The sequence below is a fragment of the Salmo trutta genome, chromosome 4, assembly GCF_901001165.1.
Source record: "Salmo trutta chromosome 4, fSalTru1.1, whole genome shotgun sequence".
Classification (NCBI taxonomy): domain Eukaryota; kingdom Metazoa; phylum Chordata; class Actinopteri; order Salmoniformes; family Salmonidae; genus Salmo; species Salmo trutta.
Genome location: NC_042960.1, coordinates 31,715,485 through 31,735,542, shown reverse-complemented (window position 1 = coordinate 31,735,542; position 20,058 = coordinate 31,715,485). Strand labels below are relative to the sequence as shown.

Genomic DNA, 20,058 nt, shown 5'->3' with positions numbered 1-20,058 from the left:
ATTTACATATTACTCAGTACTTTGTTGAAGCACCTTGGGGAGCGATTACAGCCTCAAGTCTTCTTGGGTCTGACGCTACAAGCTTGGCACACCTGTATTTGGGGAGTTTCTCCCATTCTTCTCTGCAGATCCTCTCAAGCTCTGTCAGGTTGGATGGGGAGCGTCGCTGCACAGCTATTTTCAGGTCTCTCCAGAGATGTTCGATCGGGTTCAACTCCGAACACTGGCTAGGCCATTCAAGGACATTTTGGTGAATGTAACTGTGCTGCTGGAAGCAATTTAATTATGCTTTTTTGCCAATGTTTATTGACACACCATATTCAACCGGTGTTGAGCGTTCATAAACTCATCAGTTACTCTGCGCTCTGGCACACTCAGGCGGTGAGTGCTCTGAAATCGGAGTAGATAGCCAGAGCGAATTTACAAACGCACCCTGTGTGTGCCGCTGCTACAGGGAGGGTGGCGTTGCCTAGGCAACCGAAGACTTGTTTGCTACAACACCTCGCTTGTTTCAGAAAAGGAGCAACAAAGTTTGTTGTTAAGATTCCACGTTACCGCAGAAACGGACTCGACCGCAAGAATGCCCGGGTGTCCTGTCTTTAGTCAGCTGTTCGTTCCACACACACACACACACACACACAAAAATGATTTTAGGACGTTTTTATCCATAAATGTTGGTTACACAGTAATACAGTAACTGTGCCAGCAGCTGTAAGTGGAACAGAGAGTAGAGTTTCAGTCCTGCTCTAACAACATTTATCTAAGTGTCCAGTGTCTGCTGATAGAGGTTGATGTCTCAGTCCTTCCCAGAGAAGAGATGCGAACTGTATAAAGATTTAAAGAGTCGGCCGTTGGGCTTTATTCCTGTTTATGGGAAAAGGATATCATCATGAGCTTTAATACGAAACACATGAAGAGTGGGGAATCTATGACAAGCATGTGTGTGTGTGTGTGTGTGTGTGTGTGTGAGAGTGTCCTATCGTTGTGAGTGTTGCCCAAGTGTGGACACTGATGGAAACAATGAAAGTGCTAATGCCTACTTGGACATTAACTTTCACAGATTCACTCTGACACACACACACACACACACACACACTATTCACAGAAACAAGGCCATTTTCACACTATGAGCTCATTTAGTCATGTGACTGAAGCCAAGCCAGTTGGAGACCATAGAAAGGCGTATGACATAACTATTATCATATTCTCACAATAAGCTCCCTCTCTACATCCTCCTGCTTCAAACCACATTAACCACCCTGGATCATTATGGCTGAGTGTGGCAGATGCCCTAATGCTAACTCATTCAATTCCAGAATCACGCACGTGCATACATACACACAAAAAAACATCTAAGGGTAACCCTATCGGTGTCTGGGCTGGGGTGAGTGGCCGAGCGCGGCGGGGTGTGAGTCAGGGGTCAATGGGTCACTTTCTGAGGAGAGTGTTAAGTGTCTCAGAGGCCAAGGTCACCTCTCTACCCTGACCTTTAACCCCCCCCATTTATTGACTATCCAGAAATTGACACACACACACACACATGCTCTCTCTCTCTCTCTCTCTCACACACACACGGACACACAAAAACTGGGCTCTGCTCCAAGATGGGATTCGATGGGAAATACAATAACATTACATTTATGAGATTAATAAAGGCTTTTCCATACTGCTTTAGTCTAATGTACAACTTCCCCCCTGAGAATGTGGATACACACACACGCACACACGCACACGCACACGCACACACACACACACACACACACACACACACACACACACACACACACACACACACACACACAGAAAGAGTGCAAGAGAGAGAGAGAGAAAGAGAGGATTCCTTTGGCTGAGGTTCGAGTGTGTCGTCGGGAGTGTATCCAAAGCCGTGGTGTGTGTGTGTGTGTGTGTGCGTGTGCGTGCGTGTGCGTGTGCGCGTGTGTGTGTCGCCGTGGAAAGCGTGGCCGCACTGAGATGGCTAAATGACAAGGAAGAGTAGACAACCCTGCTTCTTCCGAGTCCTGCTCTATATCCTGACCCAGCGACAAATTACAACCCTGGCCCGTCCAAAAGACCTCAACCAACATCCCTCGCCCAGAAACTCTGCTCCAAAAGGCTTTGGGTTAAAAAGCCCTGTCCAAAACATTCAAACAAAAATGCTTGGTAGAAGACATCTCTTCCAAAGTCCACTTACCCCCATCATCCGCTTTTCTCTGAAGGCGGTTACTGTCTGGGTGGCGTTCCAAATGGCGCCCTATTCCCGTATAGGCTCTAGTCAAAAGTAGTGCACTATGTAAAGGATATGGTGCTATTTGGAACGTATCCCGTGTGTGCATGGTGGGAGGCTGAGTCCATCACAGAATGGGAAGGAAGCTAGTCCCAGTGAGTGTGGTTGCTATTTGGATAAACAGTGCGGATGTTCAGGCCTTTCTGAACATCCAAACTAACGCCACACTGTGAAAAGGGGCACATCTGTAGTAGTAGTTTATAATGGCTAATTACAGGAAGGGCTTTTCCGTTAAACTGACTGTGTTTGCCTAGGCTACGCTTACATCATGGGTTCTGTCTGAGAGCGAGAGAGAGAGAGCAGTTATAACTATAGGCTAGAACCCCGCAGAGTCTACCACACACACACGAACACACACGACTTGACATGGACACACACACACACACAAAGACACACAGACATAGAAAACACACAGAAACAAAAGCAAACATTGGTTCACTCACATGTTCTTTGTTTTACTTACTTGCATACACACACACGCACGTACGCCACACACCAAGGTCATTATAGTAAACGAAAACGAAAACACGCTCTAGTGAACCGAAATGAAATAATGAACAATCCTTTTTAAAAAACGAAAACTACACTGAAACTATTATCTTTGACTCCAAATGAAAATAAAAACCATCATGAATTATGCTGTTTTAGTTTTCTTCTAAACTTTGGTCAAAAAATGTAACAGGGGTTTCAATGGTGTTTTCAAGATACTGAATCTGGCGGGTAAATGTGTCCAGAAGATGCCGATGTTTCCAATAGGTCTAGCTTGTGCTTCACTATCGCTAGCTAAACCGGGGAAAACGGCTAGGTGGCTAACGTGTACTACTTACGTGTACTACTAAAGTTAAAACGGATTGGCTGCGGATTCAACTTTTCTGGACCCCTCATCCGGACAGCTAAAGGTCTCGACAGCTAAAGGTCCCATTCCAAAAAAAATTGAACCAGGAACAGATATAGCCCTTGGTTCACTCCAGACCTGGCTGCCCTTGACCAGCACACAAACATCTTGTGGCGTACTGCATTAGCATCGAATAGCCCCGCGATATGCAACTTTTCAGGGAAGTTAGGAACCAATATACACAGGCAGTTAGGAAAGCTAAGGCTAGCTTTTTCAAACAGAAATTCGCATCCTGTAGCACAAACTCCAAAAAGTTCTGGGACACTGTAAAGTCCATGGAGAATAAGAGCACCTCCTCCCAGCTGCCCACTACACTGAGGCTAGGAAACACTGTCACCACCGATAAATCCACAATAATTGAGAATTTCAATAAGCATTTTTCTACGGCTGGCCATGCTTTCCACCTGGCTACCCCTACCCCGGTCAACAGCCCTGCACCCCCAACAGCAACTTGCCCAAACCTCCCCCATTTCTCCTTCACCCAAATCCAGATAACTGATGTTCTGAAAGAGTTGCAAAATCTGGACCACTACAAATCAGCTGGGCTAGACAATCTGGACCCTCTCTTTCTAAAATTATCCCCCGAAATTGTTGCAACCCCTATTACTAGCCTGTTCAACCTCTCTTTTGTATCGTCTGAGATCCCCAAAGATTGGAAAGCTGCCGCGGTAATCCCCCTCTTCTAAGGGGGAGACACTCTAGACCCAAACTGTTACAGACCTATATCTATCCTACCCTGCCTTTCCAAGGTCATCAAAAGCCAAGTTAACAAAAGATCACCGACCATTTCAAATCCCACGGTACTTTCTCCACTATGCAATCTGGTTTCCGAGCTGGTCATGGGTGCACCTCAGCCACGCTCAAGTTCCTAAACGATATCATAACCGCCATCGATAAAAGACAATACTGTGCAGCCGTATTCATCGACCTGGCCAAGGCTTTCGACTCTGTCAATCACCACATTCTTATCGGCAGACTCAACAGCCTTGGTTTCTCAAATGGTTGCCTCACTTGGTTCACCAACTACTTCTCAGACAGAGTTCAGTGTGTCAAATCGGAGGGCCTGTTGTCCGGACCTCTGGCAGTCTCTATGAGGGTGCCACAGGGCTCAATTCTCAGGCCGACTCTTTTCTCTGTACACATCAATGATGTCGCTCTTGCTGCTGGTGATTCTCTGATCCACCTCTACACAGACGACACCATTCTGTATACTTCTGGCCCTTCTTTGGACACTGTGTTAACTAACCTCCAGACGAGCTTCAACGCCATACAACTCTCCTTCCGTAGCCTCCAACCGCTCTTAAATGCAAGTAAAACCAAATGCATGCTCCTCAACCAATCGCTGCCCGCACCTGCCCGCCTGTCCAGCATCACTACTCTGGACGGTTCTGACTTAGAATATGTGGACAACTACAAATAGCTAGGTGTCTGGTTAGACTGTAAACTCTCCTTCCAGAATCACATTAAGCATCTCCAATCCAAAATTAAATCTAGAATCGGCTTCCTACTTCGCAACAAAGCATCCTTCACTCATGCTGCCAAACATACCCTCGTAAAACCATGTTAATTCCTTAGTGATGTGGACACCGAGGAACTTGAAGGTCTTGAACCGCTCCACTACAGCCCCGTCAATGTGGATGGGGGCGTGCTCGGCCCCTCCTTTTCCTGTAGTCCACGATCAGCTCCTTTGACTTGCTGATATTGAGGGAGAGGTTGTTGTCCTGGCATCACACAGTCAGGTCACTGACCTCCTCCCTATAGGCAGTCTCATCATCGTTGGTGATGAGGCCAACCACCGTTGTGTCATCAGAAAACGTAATGATGGTGTTGGAGTCATGCGTGGCCATGCAGTCATGGGTGAACAGGGGGTACAGGAGGGAACTAAGCACGCACCCCTGAGAGGCCCCCGTGTTGAGTGTCAGTGTGGCGGATGTGTTGTTGCCGACCCTCACCACCTGGGGTGGCCGTCAGGAAGTCCAGGATCTAGTTGCAGAGGGAGGTGTTCAGTCCCAGGGTCCTGAGCTTAGTGATGAACTTGGAGGGCACTATGGTGTTGAACACTGAGCTGTAGTCAATGAACAGCAGTCTCGTGTAGGTGTTCCTCTTGTCCAAGTGGGAGAGGACAGTGTAGAGTGCTATAGAGATTGCGTCATCTGTGGATCTGTTGTGGCGGTATGCAAATTTCAGTTGGTCCAGGGTGTCTGGGATGATGGTGTTCATGTGAGCCTTGACCAGCCTAATAGAGAAGACATCAAAACTATGAAATAAAATTTCAAAAAGCCTGTTTTTGCATTGTCATTATGGGTTATGGTGTGTAGATTGATGAGGAAAATGTTCAATTTAATCAATTTTAGAATAAATGTGGAAAATGTGAAGGGGTCTGAATGCACTGTATATAACATTACTGTTAACACTGTAGGCTAATCGAAATACAACACTGTAGGCTACTTGAAAAACAACACTGTAGGCTACTTGAAAAACAACACTGTAGGCTACTTGAAAAACAACACTGTAGGCTACTTGAAAAACAACACTGTAGCCTACTTGAAAAACAACACTGTAGGCTGCTTGAAAAACAACACTGTAGCCTACTTGAAAAACAACACTGTAGGCTACTTGAAAAACAACACTGTAGGCTACTTGAAAAACAACACTGTAGGCTACTTGAAAAATAACACTGTAGGCTACTTGAAAAACAACACTGTAGGCTGCTTGAAAAACAACACTGTAGCCTACTTGAAAAACAACACTGTAGGCTACTTGAAAAACAACACTGTGGGCTACTTGAAAAACAACACTGTGGGCTACTTGAAAAACAACACTGTAGTCTACTTGAAAAACAACACTGTAGCCTACTTGAAAAACAACACTGTAGGCTACTTGAAAAACAACACTGTAGGCTACTTGAAAAACAACACTGTAGGCTGCTTGAAAAACAACACTGTGTTACTCAAGAAGATCTAATCTAAATGCATATCCCAATGAAACTGATTCAGATCAAACGGTCAGGTATGCAGATGCTGCATGGACGTTTCACTAGTAAAACTTGAAGAATTACCATTCACGATTGACAGAGAGACCACGAAAATGTGTGCTTAAAGTACAGGTAAAGAAACACAAGCGCAGAACGTGATTCGGATCTTCAGCTCTGGGGAAAAGTGATCTATGGGGGCGGGACGGGGCGGTTACCTAGGGATCCGTAGCCCCCGCCAAGTTAAAAAGCATTGGGCTGGTGTAAACACGGGTGAGAGTTTCATTGCACCAGTTTCGGTGGTATTCATTTTAAAGTCACATTGAGATTTACTTTATATACATTTGGAAAATATATATATATCTTTACCCTTATTTTACCTGGTAAGTTAACTGAGAACACATTTTCCTTTACAGCAACGACCTGGGGAATAGTTAAACATAACCTAACCTGACCCATCACCTTTCATATTACTGCCCCCCGTTGCAGGAGGCGACAGCCCGAAAAACACAACAAAAACTTTACAACACAACTGGCTCCTATGCTCCCACGCATGCTTTCTGTCCCCAACAGTAAAACTGAAACAAAATCATGTAAAAACAAAATATAAATATTTTGATAAAACTAAAATAAATGTAAAAAACTAGCAAAATAATTGAAACTAAACTAAATTTCGAATAAAAATTGAAAAACGAATAAAAATAAAAATAACAAAACTATAATAACATTGCCACACACACACATAGACACACACACGGACACACGGACACACACACACCCTCTCTACTGGTCCTGTTGGTAATGGAATCCTTCGGTCTGGCCTGGTAAAGCCATAAAGCGGTGACAGGAAGGAGGAGGCTGTTTTACCATGGGTCCCCCAGGACCACTGATGTGTGTGTGTGTGTGTGTGTGTGTGTGTGCGTGTGCATGCGCGGGCGTGTGTGTGAGCCTGCCTGCCCTACGTGCCCAGTCATCAATGGGAGAGAGACACCAGATAACATTAGGAAGATGGCCCAATGTGTTTTTACTATAAAGGTAAGACATCAGCCACACAGCTGCTAGGGCCTTGACCTCGGAGACTGGAAAGGGCCGAGGGAATAAAGACGATGGGCTCCGACCGTTGACAGAAGTACAGTCATCTAAGTCAACTCCAATCCTGGTGTTTTCTGGGAAAGCAACGTCTAAAGGAGGAAAGCGAAAGTCGATATATCTGTGTGAAGACATTGGAATTGACGTTTCGGACAACAAAGGCGTTTTTCCAGTATGTCTGTATTGTATCGTTGTATTAGAATCTGTAAATAAATGGTCATAGAGCCTTGTAAATGTTCTACACTTAAAACACAGGGAGTCTCTATCTATGGAGATGTCAATGTTATGTTGCATGCTCAACACAGAGGAGCAAGGCTAATGGATTTGGTGGTCCAAAGCTAGCGGAGGCTAGTTGGCGCCTCTGGAGGCCAATAAAACATCCCTCAAATTCCCAAAAGCAGGAATGTTATCCAACCTGTCATCCCTCTACTTTCTCAACCGTTCGCTCACTTCCCCTCTCCTGTAGTTCGCGTTTCCTGGCGTGTGTCTGTGGAATCCTTTTCCCAGCAGGTTGGCGATCTAGGAGCAGACTGGAGAGAATGAGGGATATCAACTCTACACTGTACTTATCTACATTCTATGTATCTAACCCTGGTTTTGATCACTGTATTGGGCGGTGGAGTGATGCCCTCTTTGTGTTGCGTTAGATTCATGCGGTAATAGGATGGGACAGACAGAAACCTCAAAGGCAAAGCATCAAAACTTAAAACTCCCCTATATCCTGACATAACAGCTCTTTACATATTGTAATTTTCAAAGCCTTCACGGTCCGTTCATCAGACACTTAGATCCCTTTAAATCTACAGTTCATAAACTCTTCGCTAATTCTTTCGATTTACATTGAAGTTGAGATGTTGTTACTAGGGCTGTGGCGGTCACGAAACTTCGTCAGCCGGTGATTGTCAAGAAAATAACTGTCGGTCTCAGGGTAACTGACCGTTAACATAAACACATTTAGCATTTCCTGGCTTCCACACATAACCTACAAGCCACTGATGCAGACCTTTGGAACATCTACATATTAAAAAGTATAATAAATCCATGTAATATAGCCTACACCTTTACAGTAAATCTATTGTTTATTTTAGACAGGTCGAAAGAAGTATGATATAAAGAAAATGTAGTCTATTTCAGAGGAACAGAATAGCATACTCTGAGTTATCCTTATGTTAGGTCCTGATCTGGCTATGCCAAATGGCTGTGGGCTACACTAGGTCATTTATCAGACAAGATTTGCTTAGAATAATACAATTGAACAAAGCTGAATAAAAAAGGACATTTTCTCCAAACGATTTGAGGGAGTGCGCACATGCGGCTATTCTGTTTTGAGCGGTTAACAAAGTAATAGGTATTCCTACATGTGTAATTTAGAGTTATTAATGTAACTTTAGTTGTTCTACAAATGTTGGGCTATATGTTTAGATTTTTAATACATTGTAAGGCTGCATGATGCGACTCTAATGAGGATTTGAAAAAAGTTGCTTGAAAGGCATGAGCTCTGCTTTGTTTTTTTTGCGCAGGTTGTACACACTTCATCAGTCTCTCATTCACAATTTGACAAGCACTTGATAAAGCCCAAAATTTCCCGGCCGCATCCCCTTTGTGGGGCCGTAATGCACCCTTAAAAAATCCATGCCTTTTGCGGCCAGTGGGCGCAGTGCGCTTCTCCCTGAGTGCTGCGCGCTCCATCACGTGATCGGATCTTTCTCTCAGGCTACAAGTGAAGACAGACACACCGGGGACGCAACTGTGCGTGTCCTTATCCAATTCCGAGGTGCATATTGAAGATATTGGAAGAACTGTCCACATTTACTTTTCGTCAGCCAACAAGATGAGTAGGCCTAACTAACAGCAAAAGCACTAGCCTATGTCTATCTAATATCCCCCAGAGTACAAAGCTCGACCTATTCTGTGCGAGAAATAAATATTGTTGTGGGATGCGATAGATCCCAAATTAATACAACCAGTGGCATGAAAAAAACTTTTTTACGCAATGTGGCTGACGCAACAGATCAGAATGTTTAGCATAAAATGTTGATAAACTATTACGCTATTTCTTCACATTATAAGCACAGCAATGCGCACATGGTAGTAGGCTATAAGCGTGAATGTTCCATTAGTGGAAAACACCATTATCAAAAGTGACCGTAAATGCAATTATACATGTAATGCTTTAATTATAAAGGTGCATTTTTATGGTGAAAATAATCTTCCCCGAACTTAGAAACGCACTCGCTGCTTATACAGTATATGCCAGTTAGGCTCTACACCCCTTATAAAGCGGATTAATGTTCTTTTAAGAAGTTATTTGGCCATTTTAGTTGTGATACAAACCTTATTAAAACATATAGGCCTATGGGCTAGGCTACATGGGACGTGCGACTATGATTTGAAAAAGTGATAATATATCATTCACAAGTGATAAGCTAATATTGTCACCCATCAGACTATTCTTGATTTAGTCTTATCTTTACTAAATAATATATATATATATATATATATTTTTTTTCCTTAATTTAACTAGGCAAGTCAGTTAAGAACAAATTCTTATTTTCAATGACGGCCTAGGAACAGTGGGTTAACTGCCTTGTTCAGGGGCAGAACGACAGTTTTTTACCTTGTCAGCTCGGGGATTCGATCTAGCAATCTTTCAGTTACTAGTCCAATGCTCTAACCACTAGGCTACCTACCGCCCGGCAGCATCTTGTTTTGATTTAGAATGGACCATTATCATGCACCTGTATGGAAACAGGGGCAGTGGGAAAAAAGACATGTAATCTATGCACTTAAATAGCGAATGGAGGATGCTTTTCCCCGTGGTTTATTTTCATGCCAGCCAGATAGGCTATATTCCTGTTGTAAATATAAGCAATATGCTTAATATTAGCAAAGTTGAGAAAGAAATATAGTAGGCCTAGTAGAAAGCTGACCTCCTATTTTCAGTAGAGGCCATCACTCTGTTTTCTCTCGTGCAATTGCATAGCCTATTGAAATGTTGCGCAACATCAGCTCATAGGCTCTCATGAAGTGTTTGATTAGATTTTTGAATACATTTGCATTGATGTCAGAGTGATTAGAGGGACAGTAAGTAGAGTGCTGAATACCAGGCAGTTAGCACGTTTGGTAGGCTACTAACTGTGACGGTCACATGGAATTTGACTGCCTTCGAGACTCGCGACCGTCGGTGTGGTGGTAATACGGTCACCGCAACAGCCCTAGTTGTTACCACTCTTTAGATGAGAGGAGGACACACAGAGTGGAAGTGATATGCTCGCACATGCACACGCACACACACACGCACGCACGCACGCACACACACACACACACACACACAGAGCGAGACAGAGGAGAGGAAATGTTTTGGAGTGAAGTAAGGAGACGGGAGGGTCCTGACGACATTGAGGGCTGAGGCCTGGTTCGATCTAGAGGCTTCTGACGGTGTTGACAGACAAGGATATAAGCTGTCACCACTGTGTGGTCACATGCACTTACTTCCTGTTAGTAGAGGATCTGAATTCCCTCTCCACAGGAAGTCCTTTAGAGGAAGATCCTCTCCTCTCCATCTCCTCTTTTATCTCTCCTCTCTTCTCCTCTCCCATCCATTCCTCTAATCTCCATCTTCTCTTTCCCTCTCCTCTCTTTTTCCTCTCCTCTCCATCACCTCTTTTTCCTCTCCTCTCCTCTCCTCTCCTCTCCTCTCCTCTCCTCTCCTCTCCTCTCCTCTCCTCTCCTCTCCTCTCCTCTCCTCTCCTTCTTCCTCTCTCTCTCTCCTCTCCTCTCTTCTCCAAGCCCCAAATGAAAGACACGCAGGGTCTGAAAAGAACAACGGCTAGAGAGAGAGAGAACGGAGAGAGAGAATGGACAATCATCATCATGACGAGAGAGATTGGGTTTCCCGAACTTAAAACAAAGCGTTTGCAGTACGAGAAGATAGAGAACGAGAAAAACAAGCCTGCTTATCATTATCTTCCACATTACAATTGGGTGCGTTTCTCTTGTCTTCATGCAATATGCTTTTTATATCTGATGTTTTATTTTTCGATGCCATAACAATACAAAAATAAAACCTATTGCACATGTGTATGGCAGTGGAGTTGTGGAGTTGTTGTGATTTGGTCACATTAAACAAAATAAGCCAGAGAGAGGGTGAGGCCAAGCTCCATGAAGACATCTGAACTGTATGTGTGGGTGCCTGGGTAACGATACCGCAGTGACAAAGGAAACAAAATGGTAGCCAGCGGCTCGGGTTGGCCAGTTCTGTAGGTCCCAGTGGCCCGTGACCACATAGAGAACGGATAAAGAGAAGGGTCACTGATGGACTCCATTTAGAAGACAATGGAGAAAGGGCCCCTCATGAGTCCTCGTGTTACCCCGACTGGAACAATACAGGCCTCTGTGTGTGTGTGGTGTGTGTGTGTGTGTGTGTGTGTGTGTGTGTGTGTGTGTGTGTGTGTGTGTGTGTGTGTGTGTGTGTGTGTGTGTGTGTGTGTGTGTGTGTGTGTGTGTGTGAGTGAGAGAGTGAGAGAGTGAGAGAGAGAGAGAGAGAGAGAGAGAGAAAGAGAGAAGACTTACTGCTGCTTTTCCCTCAGAGAGACGGGAGACAAAATGGATGGGATAGGAAGTAATGAAGGCGAGAAATACAATAAGTAATTGTACAAGCCAGTTGAGTAACAAACAGAGGGGAGAAAGATACACATATGTCTGTCCATCAACACCACAGTGGTCCTTACAGCAGGTATGTGATTAGTAACATGTCAATCAGATCAGGTAAGACTAGTGCTTCTTCATCTCTCCCCTACTCAGTCTCCTGGGAACAGGAGCCGTATTAAGATGTGGAGAGAGAGAGACAAAGACCCAGCCCAAACCCATCACTCCTCACTGTGACCTCCGACCCAGTGACATCACATCCCCTGGGAAATAGGTTAGTGAGGGCCAGGGGAAAGAGTCAGACGGAGGTAGAGTTGCAAAAATCCTGAAACTCTTTCAGAATTCTCCGGATCTTCGGGAAATCCCAGTTGGAGGAATCGGCAAGGGATAAGATGCAGATCTGCAACGGAATCCTCCAACCTGAAATTCGTCAGCTGGGATTTCTGAAAAAGCAGGGTATTTTGAGAGAGTCAAAGGGGCAATAGGGCTCCATACCCAAACTCTGGCCGTGCTTACAGACGTTCAGTTCTGTGATTTACTAAAGACAGGGAGCTGAGAGGTCAAACTGTTAGGAGTCCATTACAACTTGGGGAGGGAGGTAGGCAGAGAGAGAGATGGAGAGGGTGTGTGTTTGTGAGAGACAAGAGACAGAGAGGGGGGGAGAGGTATTTCGTGAAAACAGAGTGGGGTTTGTTTTTTTGTATCCGCTGACCCGTCACGTGTACAGACCCTTCCAAAACAAACAGAGCCGGCAGAGAGAACCAGTGAAGGTGTGAGAGAGAAAGAAAGACGGAAAGAAAGAGAGAGTGGAAGCAAAGGAGGGAGGGCCGGAAAAGAGTCTGTAGACGCCCTCCAGGAGGTGTGGTAGACTACAGCGCTAGCCTCTTAAAAAAAATATATATATATATATATATAAAACTGTCGTTAGGGCTCACCGTGGGCTCGGGTCTGCCATGCCAAACTACCGCCTGCTTCTCATTCCTCCACTCTTCCTGGCCTTTAGCTAGATACCAAAACATCACATAGAAACTGATTCAAAATGGATGTTTGGGAGTAATAACAGGAAAGGGCAAAAAAGAAGAGAAGAGAAGGAAGAAAGAAATAGCCGAGAGCAACGCAGGTACTGTAAGCTTGACAGCTATACATGCCCCTCTCCTTAACGGATGATTTACACCCCAACGTGTAGTAGATCACAGATGACTATGACATCATGCGAAACATGTGTACTTAGAGGAACACGAGCACAGGTTTGGCTCAACATGGCGGCGAGGCGGGCACTTAGAGAAGGACCGAAGACGCATGTTAAACATGAAGCGTGACTTCCTTGGGTAGAGGACTTCCTCCGTAATAAGAGCCATTAGCACTGTCGCACTGCATCGGCATTGGAGCGGGGCCGTTCATCCACCTCTCCTGCCAAACTATCCGTCAGAGAAAGAGAAATGCCTATTTCTGAGGTATAGGACTTTCCGTGGACAGGAAAAAGTTATCCCGCTGGGCAAAAACTGGTCGAATCAATGTTGTTTCCACGTCTTTTCAACAAAAAAAATTGATGTGATGACGTCGAATCAACGTGGAAAACCGATTGGATTTGCAAAAAGTCGTCAACGTAAGGGAATTTCAGATTTTTTCCCCACCCTACTTTGCACCTAAATTCAACGGCACGGTGACATTTTTAGTCGAGTTCACGTTAGTTGACACGTCAACCAAACGTGAATCAAAACTCGACGTTGAAATGATGCCTCTGCCCAGTGGGATGTGTCTCGGGTTCCTCGGTCTTTGACCTTTAGATTTGTTTGTCTACGGGGACAACGTTCTGCCGGAAGTATAGATTATCAACAGTCACCATTAAAATGAGAGAAAACACAGACACCTAAAAATGGCACAATAGTAATAGTGTGTCTACTGAGGGTGGTAAGAGAGTCGAGAGGATACAGTTGGTGATCTCCTATTAAAGACACCATTCACCCTGACAGAGGGCAGAGAAAGTAGCTCTCAGAGCTTTCATTCCTCTTTACAGATTGGTCTGCAAATGTGTGTGTACCTTACTGTGCTGTTCATATGGAGGGAAAAAAAATGTCTGTCGGAGGCCATGGTAGACTGGCTTTGAACACGGAAAAACTCAAGGGGGGGTAAATGGAGAGAGAGAGAGAGAGAGAGAGTTAGAGAGGAGAGAGATAGAGGGAGGCTGGGGCAGGCCTGAAGGACACTTTGTGGCCTGAGGTTTATAAGTTAAAGAATCTTGGCTGCTCTCTGGCTAGCCTTAGTCTACAGAGCACATCCTATCCGAATCAACACTGATCACCGCTGAACACATCTCTGTTCGTCAGAACACCTTGAGAAGATGAAACAAACCACTGGAACATCTTATCGTTTCCACAGATACGACTGAATGACCTCACGGTCCAATAGTATGATATCAGAGAATAGTAAAGCATAATAAGGCAGGCACGAGACATCAACACACATAAAATGGCAGATAATCTGAGTTGATTCGTTCGCATTAACTCAGGGGTCTCTTGTGCCTTGGCTTTAGCCCCACACTCTCTCGGCTCTCTCTCTCTTGGGCTCTCTCTCTCTCTCTCTCTCTCTCTCTCTCTCTCTCGGGATCTCTCTCTCTCGGGCTCTCTCTCTCTCTCGGCTCTCTCTCTCTCGGGCTCTCTCTCTCTCTCTCTCTCTCTCTCTCTCTCTCTCGGGCTCTCTCTCTGTCTCTCTCTCTGTCTCTCTCTCTCTCGGGCTCTCTCTCTCGGGCTCTCTCTCTCTCGGGGCTCTCTCTCTCTCGGGCTCTCTCTCTCTCTCGGGCTCTCTCCCCCTCTCTGTCTCTCTCTCCTTCTCCGTCTCTCTCTCTCTTTCAGGACTGTCATGCGATCCCTCCCCTCAGGGCTACAGGTGGAGGCTCTTAGTGTTTTGTGGTCTAATGGACTTAGACCCAGGAGGAAGCAGGAGCCCACCCACAGATAAGCCTGATGCCTGGACTAGAATCAGAACTATGGCTCTGGCCTGGACCCCTGTGCACACTATACACACACTCACCTGTGGGTTCACTGCATTCACCATTTACACTGTAGACATCTTTGCTCTCCTTTTACACTATAGTCAGAGTGTCCTACCTTCGCCCTGCTATACGGCAAAGAATCCTACTGTGTTCAGACAGACCTGTGGTGAAAAGACACATTCAACTATTTCAACAACATACCATATCATCCTTAATGCACTAACGGCTGCTGTGACTAGAGCTACAGAGACATGGGAATCCATGGTCCAGGCTTTTGAGGGAACATACACCATGCCACGACCTTTAGTGTGGACCGACTAGACGTCAGCTAGGCGACAGGGCTCCATAATAGAACCTTCTAGAAGGAGCGTGGGGACCTTTCACTGTGACAGAGCTCTGTTACACCACTCTAGAACACGTCCAGGCTGGCCGTTTACTAGAACCAGCGGAGCTGCTTCATACAATAGCACAAAGGGAAAGTATGGCCACATTGTGGCTGAAGTGGCTGGAATTGTGAAATGTGAGCTAGAGTTTGAGTAAAGTTACAAGCTCAGAGGCTCATAGAGAGAGAGCACTAAGGTGGAACGTGAGCCAGAACGAGAGGGTCAAGGCCCGATAAATGCTTTTGTTCATGGTTTACAGAGGTATCGTCTACATTAGTTTGTGGCGTCTGCGAAAAAGGGTCATTCATGAACGGTGGATGCCCAGAGGTTTTATTGGTGAACTCTCAGCCAGGGAGACCTTACTGCTACAAAATCAAGACTGGTGAGTGTGTCTGTGAGTGTGTGTAGGAGTGGGGGCAAAGTCCAAACCACTGAAACCCCATTGGGAACAGCCATGATTTACACAAACTTTATCAGCCTGACCTGAGCCAGATCTGCCAGTGGAGACCTCAGACAGCCTCCTGCAAGGGCTGCTGGGAACAGGAAACAGGAAGTGCCTTAGCCATGGCCCCTCCCTCCCTACCCAGCTAATCTGTCTCATAGAGAATGATAGAGGCCTCTAGTGGCCAAAAGGCCAGATTAGCATGGGCAGCACCATTGAGGGTTTCCACCATTTTAATGTCGTCAACTGGATGGGACTTTCAATTTCATTGGTTGATCCCTCCTTGTGACCCTGTTGGATTCATGCCCAACCAGGTCATCAGGAGGGATCAGTCATTCGTGAAGAAGAAAATGGACCACTTCAAAATGAAGGTTGCCTCAGTGGCTCTGTCCATGCTGTCACAGGCACTATAAATGGTGTAAACGATGTGAAATGGCTAGTTAGTTAGCGGTGGTGCGCGCTAATAGCGTTTCAATCAGTGACGTCACTCGCTCTGAGACTTGAAGTAGGGTTTCCCCTTGCGTTGCAAGGGCCGCGGCTTTTGTGGCGCGATGGGTAACGATGCTTCGTGGGGTGTCAGTTGTTGATGTGTGCAAGGGTCCCTGGTTCGAGCCCGGGTTGGGGCGAAGAGAGGGACGGAACCTACACTGTTACATTGATGCTGTTGACCCGGATCATTGGTTGCTGCGGAAAAGGAGGAGGTCAAAGGGGGGGTGAGTGTAGCCGATGTAAAATGGCTAGTTAGTTAGCGGTGGTGCGCGCTAATAGCGTTTCAATCGGTGACGTCATTCGCTCTGAGACTTGAAGTAGGGTTTCCCCTTGTGTTGCAAGGGCCGCGGCTTTTGTGGCGCGATGGGTAACGATGTTGATGTGTGCAAGGGTCCCTGGTTCGAGCCCGGGTTGGGGCAAAGAGAGGGACGGAACCTACACTGTTATAATGGCACAGTTCCAAAGATGAGTCCTCTATCTATCTCTATGATCTGTCTGGACATGAGGTCCCTGAGGTCATGACCAGGCTGCCCCTCACACTGCCTGGACAATATAGGCCTGTCTACTTGGGGAGGGAGAGGGATGAGCGATAGGTAATGGAGGGATAGAGAGTGGGTTTCTGGGGTGATTGAAGGGGTGGAGGAGGGTAAGACAAGATACAGATTTGTTGGACAGTTTGTGGGGTGAGATAGAGAGAGTAGTGTTTTAGTGGATCTGCGTAGTAGGATTGCAGGGTTTGATGGTGTGAGGTCATGGGATTCAGGGACGTTGCCTACCATTATATCCCCTGACCCGACTAAAGAAGTGGCCTATTTAGCGGAAGTATTTATGCATTTTCATTGTGGTAAGGCTCTGAAGTAGTCAGCGTTAGTGTGGTGGTAGGTATTACAGGGCTACAATTGTAAACAATGCTATGGCCATAGAGACCGTCCCCTAGTGGGCCATATTAGGGCCCTGATCCACAATCAATCAACACTTAGTTAGAAACAATCCATAACAGTGAGGTAATTGAGCCCCTCCGAGGGGTTTGCTGAACATGTGGGAGCAAGTGGGTGTGTGTGTGGGTGAGTGGGTGTGTGTGTTTGTGTGTGGGGGGTCACCCTTCAGAAAAACCTCAGTCTGTGAAAAGTTAAAGAAGAAAATAAAACAGTCTGTTGAGAAGTCTTTTTTCTATACTCTGAGAGACTACATTCCTCATGTACACACACACACACACACGCACGCACACACACGGGCACACGCACGCACACGCACGCACACGCACGCACACGCACACACACACGTTAATCTTAGGGCATGAATAAAACACTGTTTGAACTCCAAAAATGTACATAGAGGCATGTTACAGTAACCAGGCTTTTTTTGCGCACACAAGGGCTTTTTCTCTACAAAGCGCTCAACTGATGGAGGTAATATAAAACAATATAAATCAACTATGGTGGGCACCACCTGTAACACACAGGGTTGTTGACACTGGCACTGAGGTGTGAATGGCTGTAATGTACACCCAAATTGTAATCAGTACCACTTAAACATTCTACTGACTAACTAACTTGAAAACGTACGTAGTATATGAATATCAAAGGAATCCAAATAAAAGAAGTGATTTACACTATTTTAGAGGGAGCGAGTATGCCTGGTTCACCGACTAACCGAACAGATCAATTGTTTAGTAATGTCATTCGTTTTACGTCAACAGAGCCAGGTTAAACACGTTCTCTCTGTCGGTGTGGCGTGAGAACAGGGTTGACGGTCTATAAACCTAATGAGTTTGAGTGGAGAGAACTTTTCACTAAATCCTGTTGAAATAGCAATACCTCCCACTTCTAAGGAAGGGAGAGAGAGAGAGAGAGAGAGAGAGAGAGAGAGAGAGAGAGAGAGAGAGAGAGAGAGAGAGAGAGAGAGAGAGAGACCAACCAACCTGCACATGTTCTCTATGCAATTGTTCAATGTATAGTTATTTTGACCCTTGATTACTGTTGGTACTGTTGTCCCGTTAATAATATTGATTATTATAATTGTGTTAATATTGTAAATCTCCAAAGTAGGATTTGGCAATATGTACATTGTTACGTCATGCCAATAAAGCAAATTGAATTGAATTGAGCGAGAGAGACAGAGAGAGAGAGAGATGGAAAGAGACAGAGAGAGAGAGAGTGATGGAAAGAGAGAGAGAGAGATAGAGAGATCATGAGGAAACAAAAAGAGAATTACTTGACCCATTGTAAAGAATTAACAAAACACTGAGAGTACACAGTGGCAGAATACCTGCCCACCGTGACTGACCCAAAATGAAGGAAAGCTTTGACACTGTACAGACTCTGTGAGCACAGCCTGAAAGTCTGTACCTTATGTGCACACTGCCCACAAAATGAGGTGGAAACTGAGCTGCACTTCCTAACCTCCTGCCAAATGTATGACCATATTAGAGAGACGCATTTCCCTCAGATTACACAGACCCATAAAGAATTTGAAATCAAATCCAATTTGGGTAAACTCACATATCTATTAGGTGAAATACCACAGTGTGCCATCACAGCAGCAAGGTGAGTGACCTGTTGCCACAAGAAAAGGGCAACCAGTGAAAAACAAACACCATTGTAAATACAACCCATATTTATGTGTATTTATTTTCCCTTTTGTACTTTAACTATTTGCACATCGTTACAACACTGTTATAGCCATAATATGTCATTTGAAATGTCTCTATTCCTTTGGAGTGTAATATTTACTGTTCATTTTATATTGTTTGTTTATTATTTATTTAACCAGAAGCCATGGATTACAGGCAGCATCCACACTGAGCTAAAGGCTAGAGCTGCCGCTTTCAAGGAGCGGGACTCTAACCCGGAAGCTTATAAGAAATCCTGCTATGCCCTACGACGAATCATCAAACAGGCAAAGCGTCAATACAGGACTAAGATCGAGTCGTACTAGACCGGCTCTGACGCTCGTCGGATGTGGCAGGGCCTGCAAAGCATTACAGACTACAAAGGGAAGCACAATCGAGAGCTGCCCAGTGACACGACCTACCGGACGAGTTAAACTACTTCTATGCTCGCTTCGAGGCAAATAACACTGAAACATGCATGACAACACCAGCTGTACCGGAAGACTGTGTGATCACGCTCTCCGCAGCCGATGTGAGTAAGTCCTTTTGACAGGTCAACATTCACAAAGCCGCAGGGCCAGATGGATTACCAGGACGTGTACTGCGAGCATTCGCTGACCAACTGGCAAGTGTCTTCACTGACATTTTCAACCTCTCCCTGTCTGAGTCTGTAATACCAACATGTTTCAAGCAGACCACCATAGTCCCTAAGCCCAAGAACACTAAGGTAACCTGCCTAAATGACTACAGGCCCGTAGCACTCACGTCTGTAAACATGAAGTGCTTTGAAAGGCTGGTCATGGCTCACATCAACACCATCATCCCAGAAACCCTAGACTCACTCCAATTTGCATACCGGCCTAACAGATTCACAGATGATGCAGTCTCTATTGCACTCCATACTGCCCTTTCACACCTGGACAAAAGGAACACCTATGTGAGAATGCTGTTCATTGACTACAGATCAGTGTTCAACACCATAGTGCCCTCAAAGTTCATCAATAAGCTAAGGACATTGGGACTAAACACCTGCCTCTGCAACTGGATCCTGGACTTCCTGACGGGCCACCCCCAGGTGGTAAGAGTAACAACACATCTGCCACGCTGATCCTTAACACAGGGGCCCCTCAGGGGTGCGTGCTCAGCCCCCTCCTGTACTCCCTGTTCACCCATGATTGCACGGCCAGGAACGACTCCAACACCATTGTTAAATTTGCCGATGACAAAACAGTGGTAGGCCTGGTCACCGACAACA

At 45.5% G+C, this 20,058-nt stretch overlaps 1 protein-coding gene across 2 annotated transcripts in view; it reads right to left on the bottom strand.

The window, feature by feature from the left end:
• Positions 1-20,058, bottom strand: part of LOC115192231 (inactive tyrosine-protein kinase transmembrane receptor ROR1) — a 161,890-nt gene that overhangs the window by 16,776 nt on the left and 125,056 nt on the right. The window lies entirely within an intron of this gene.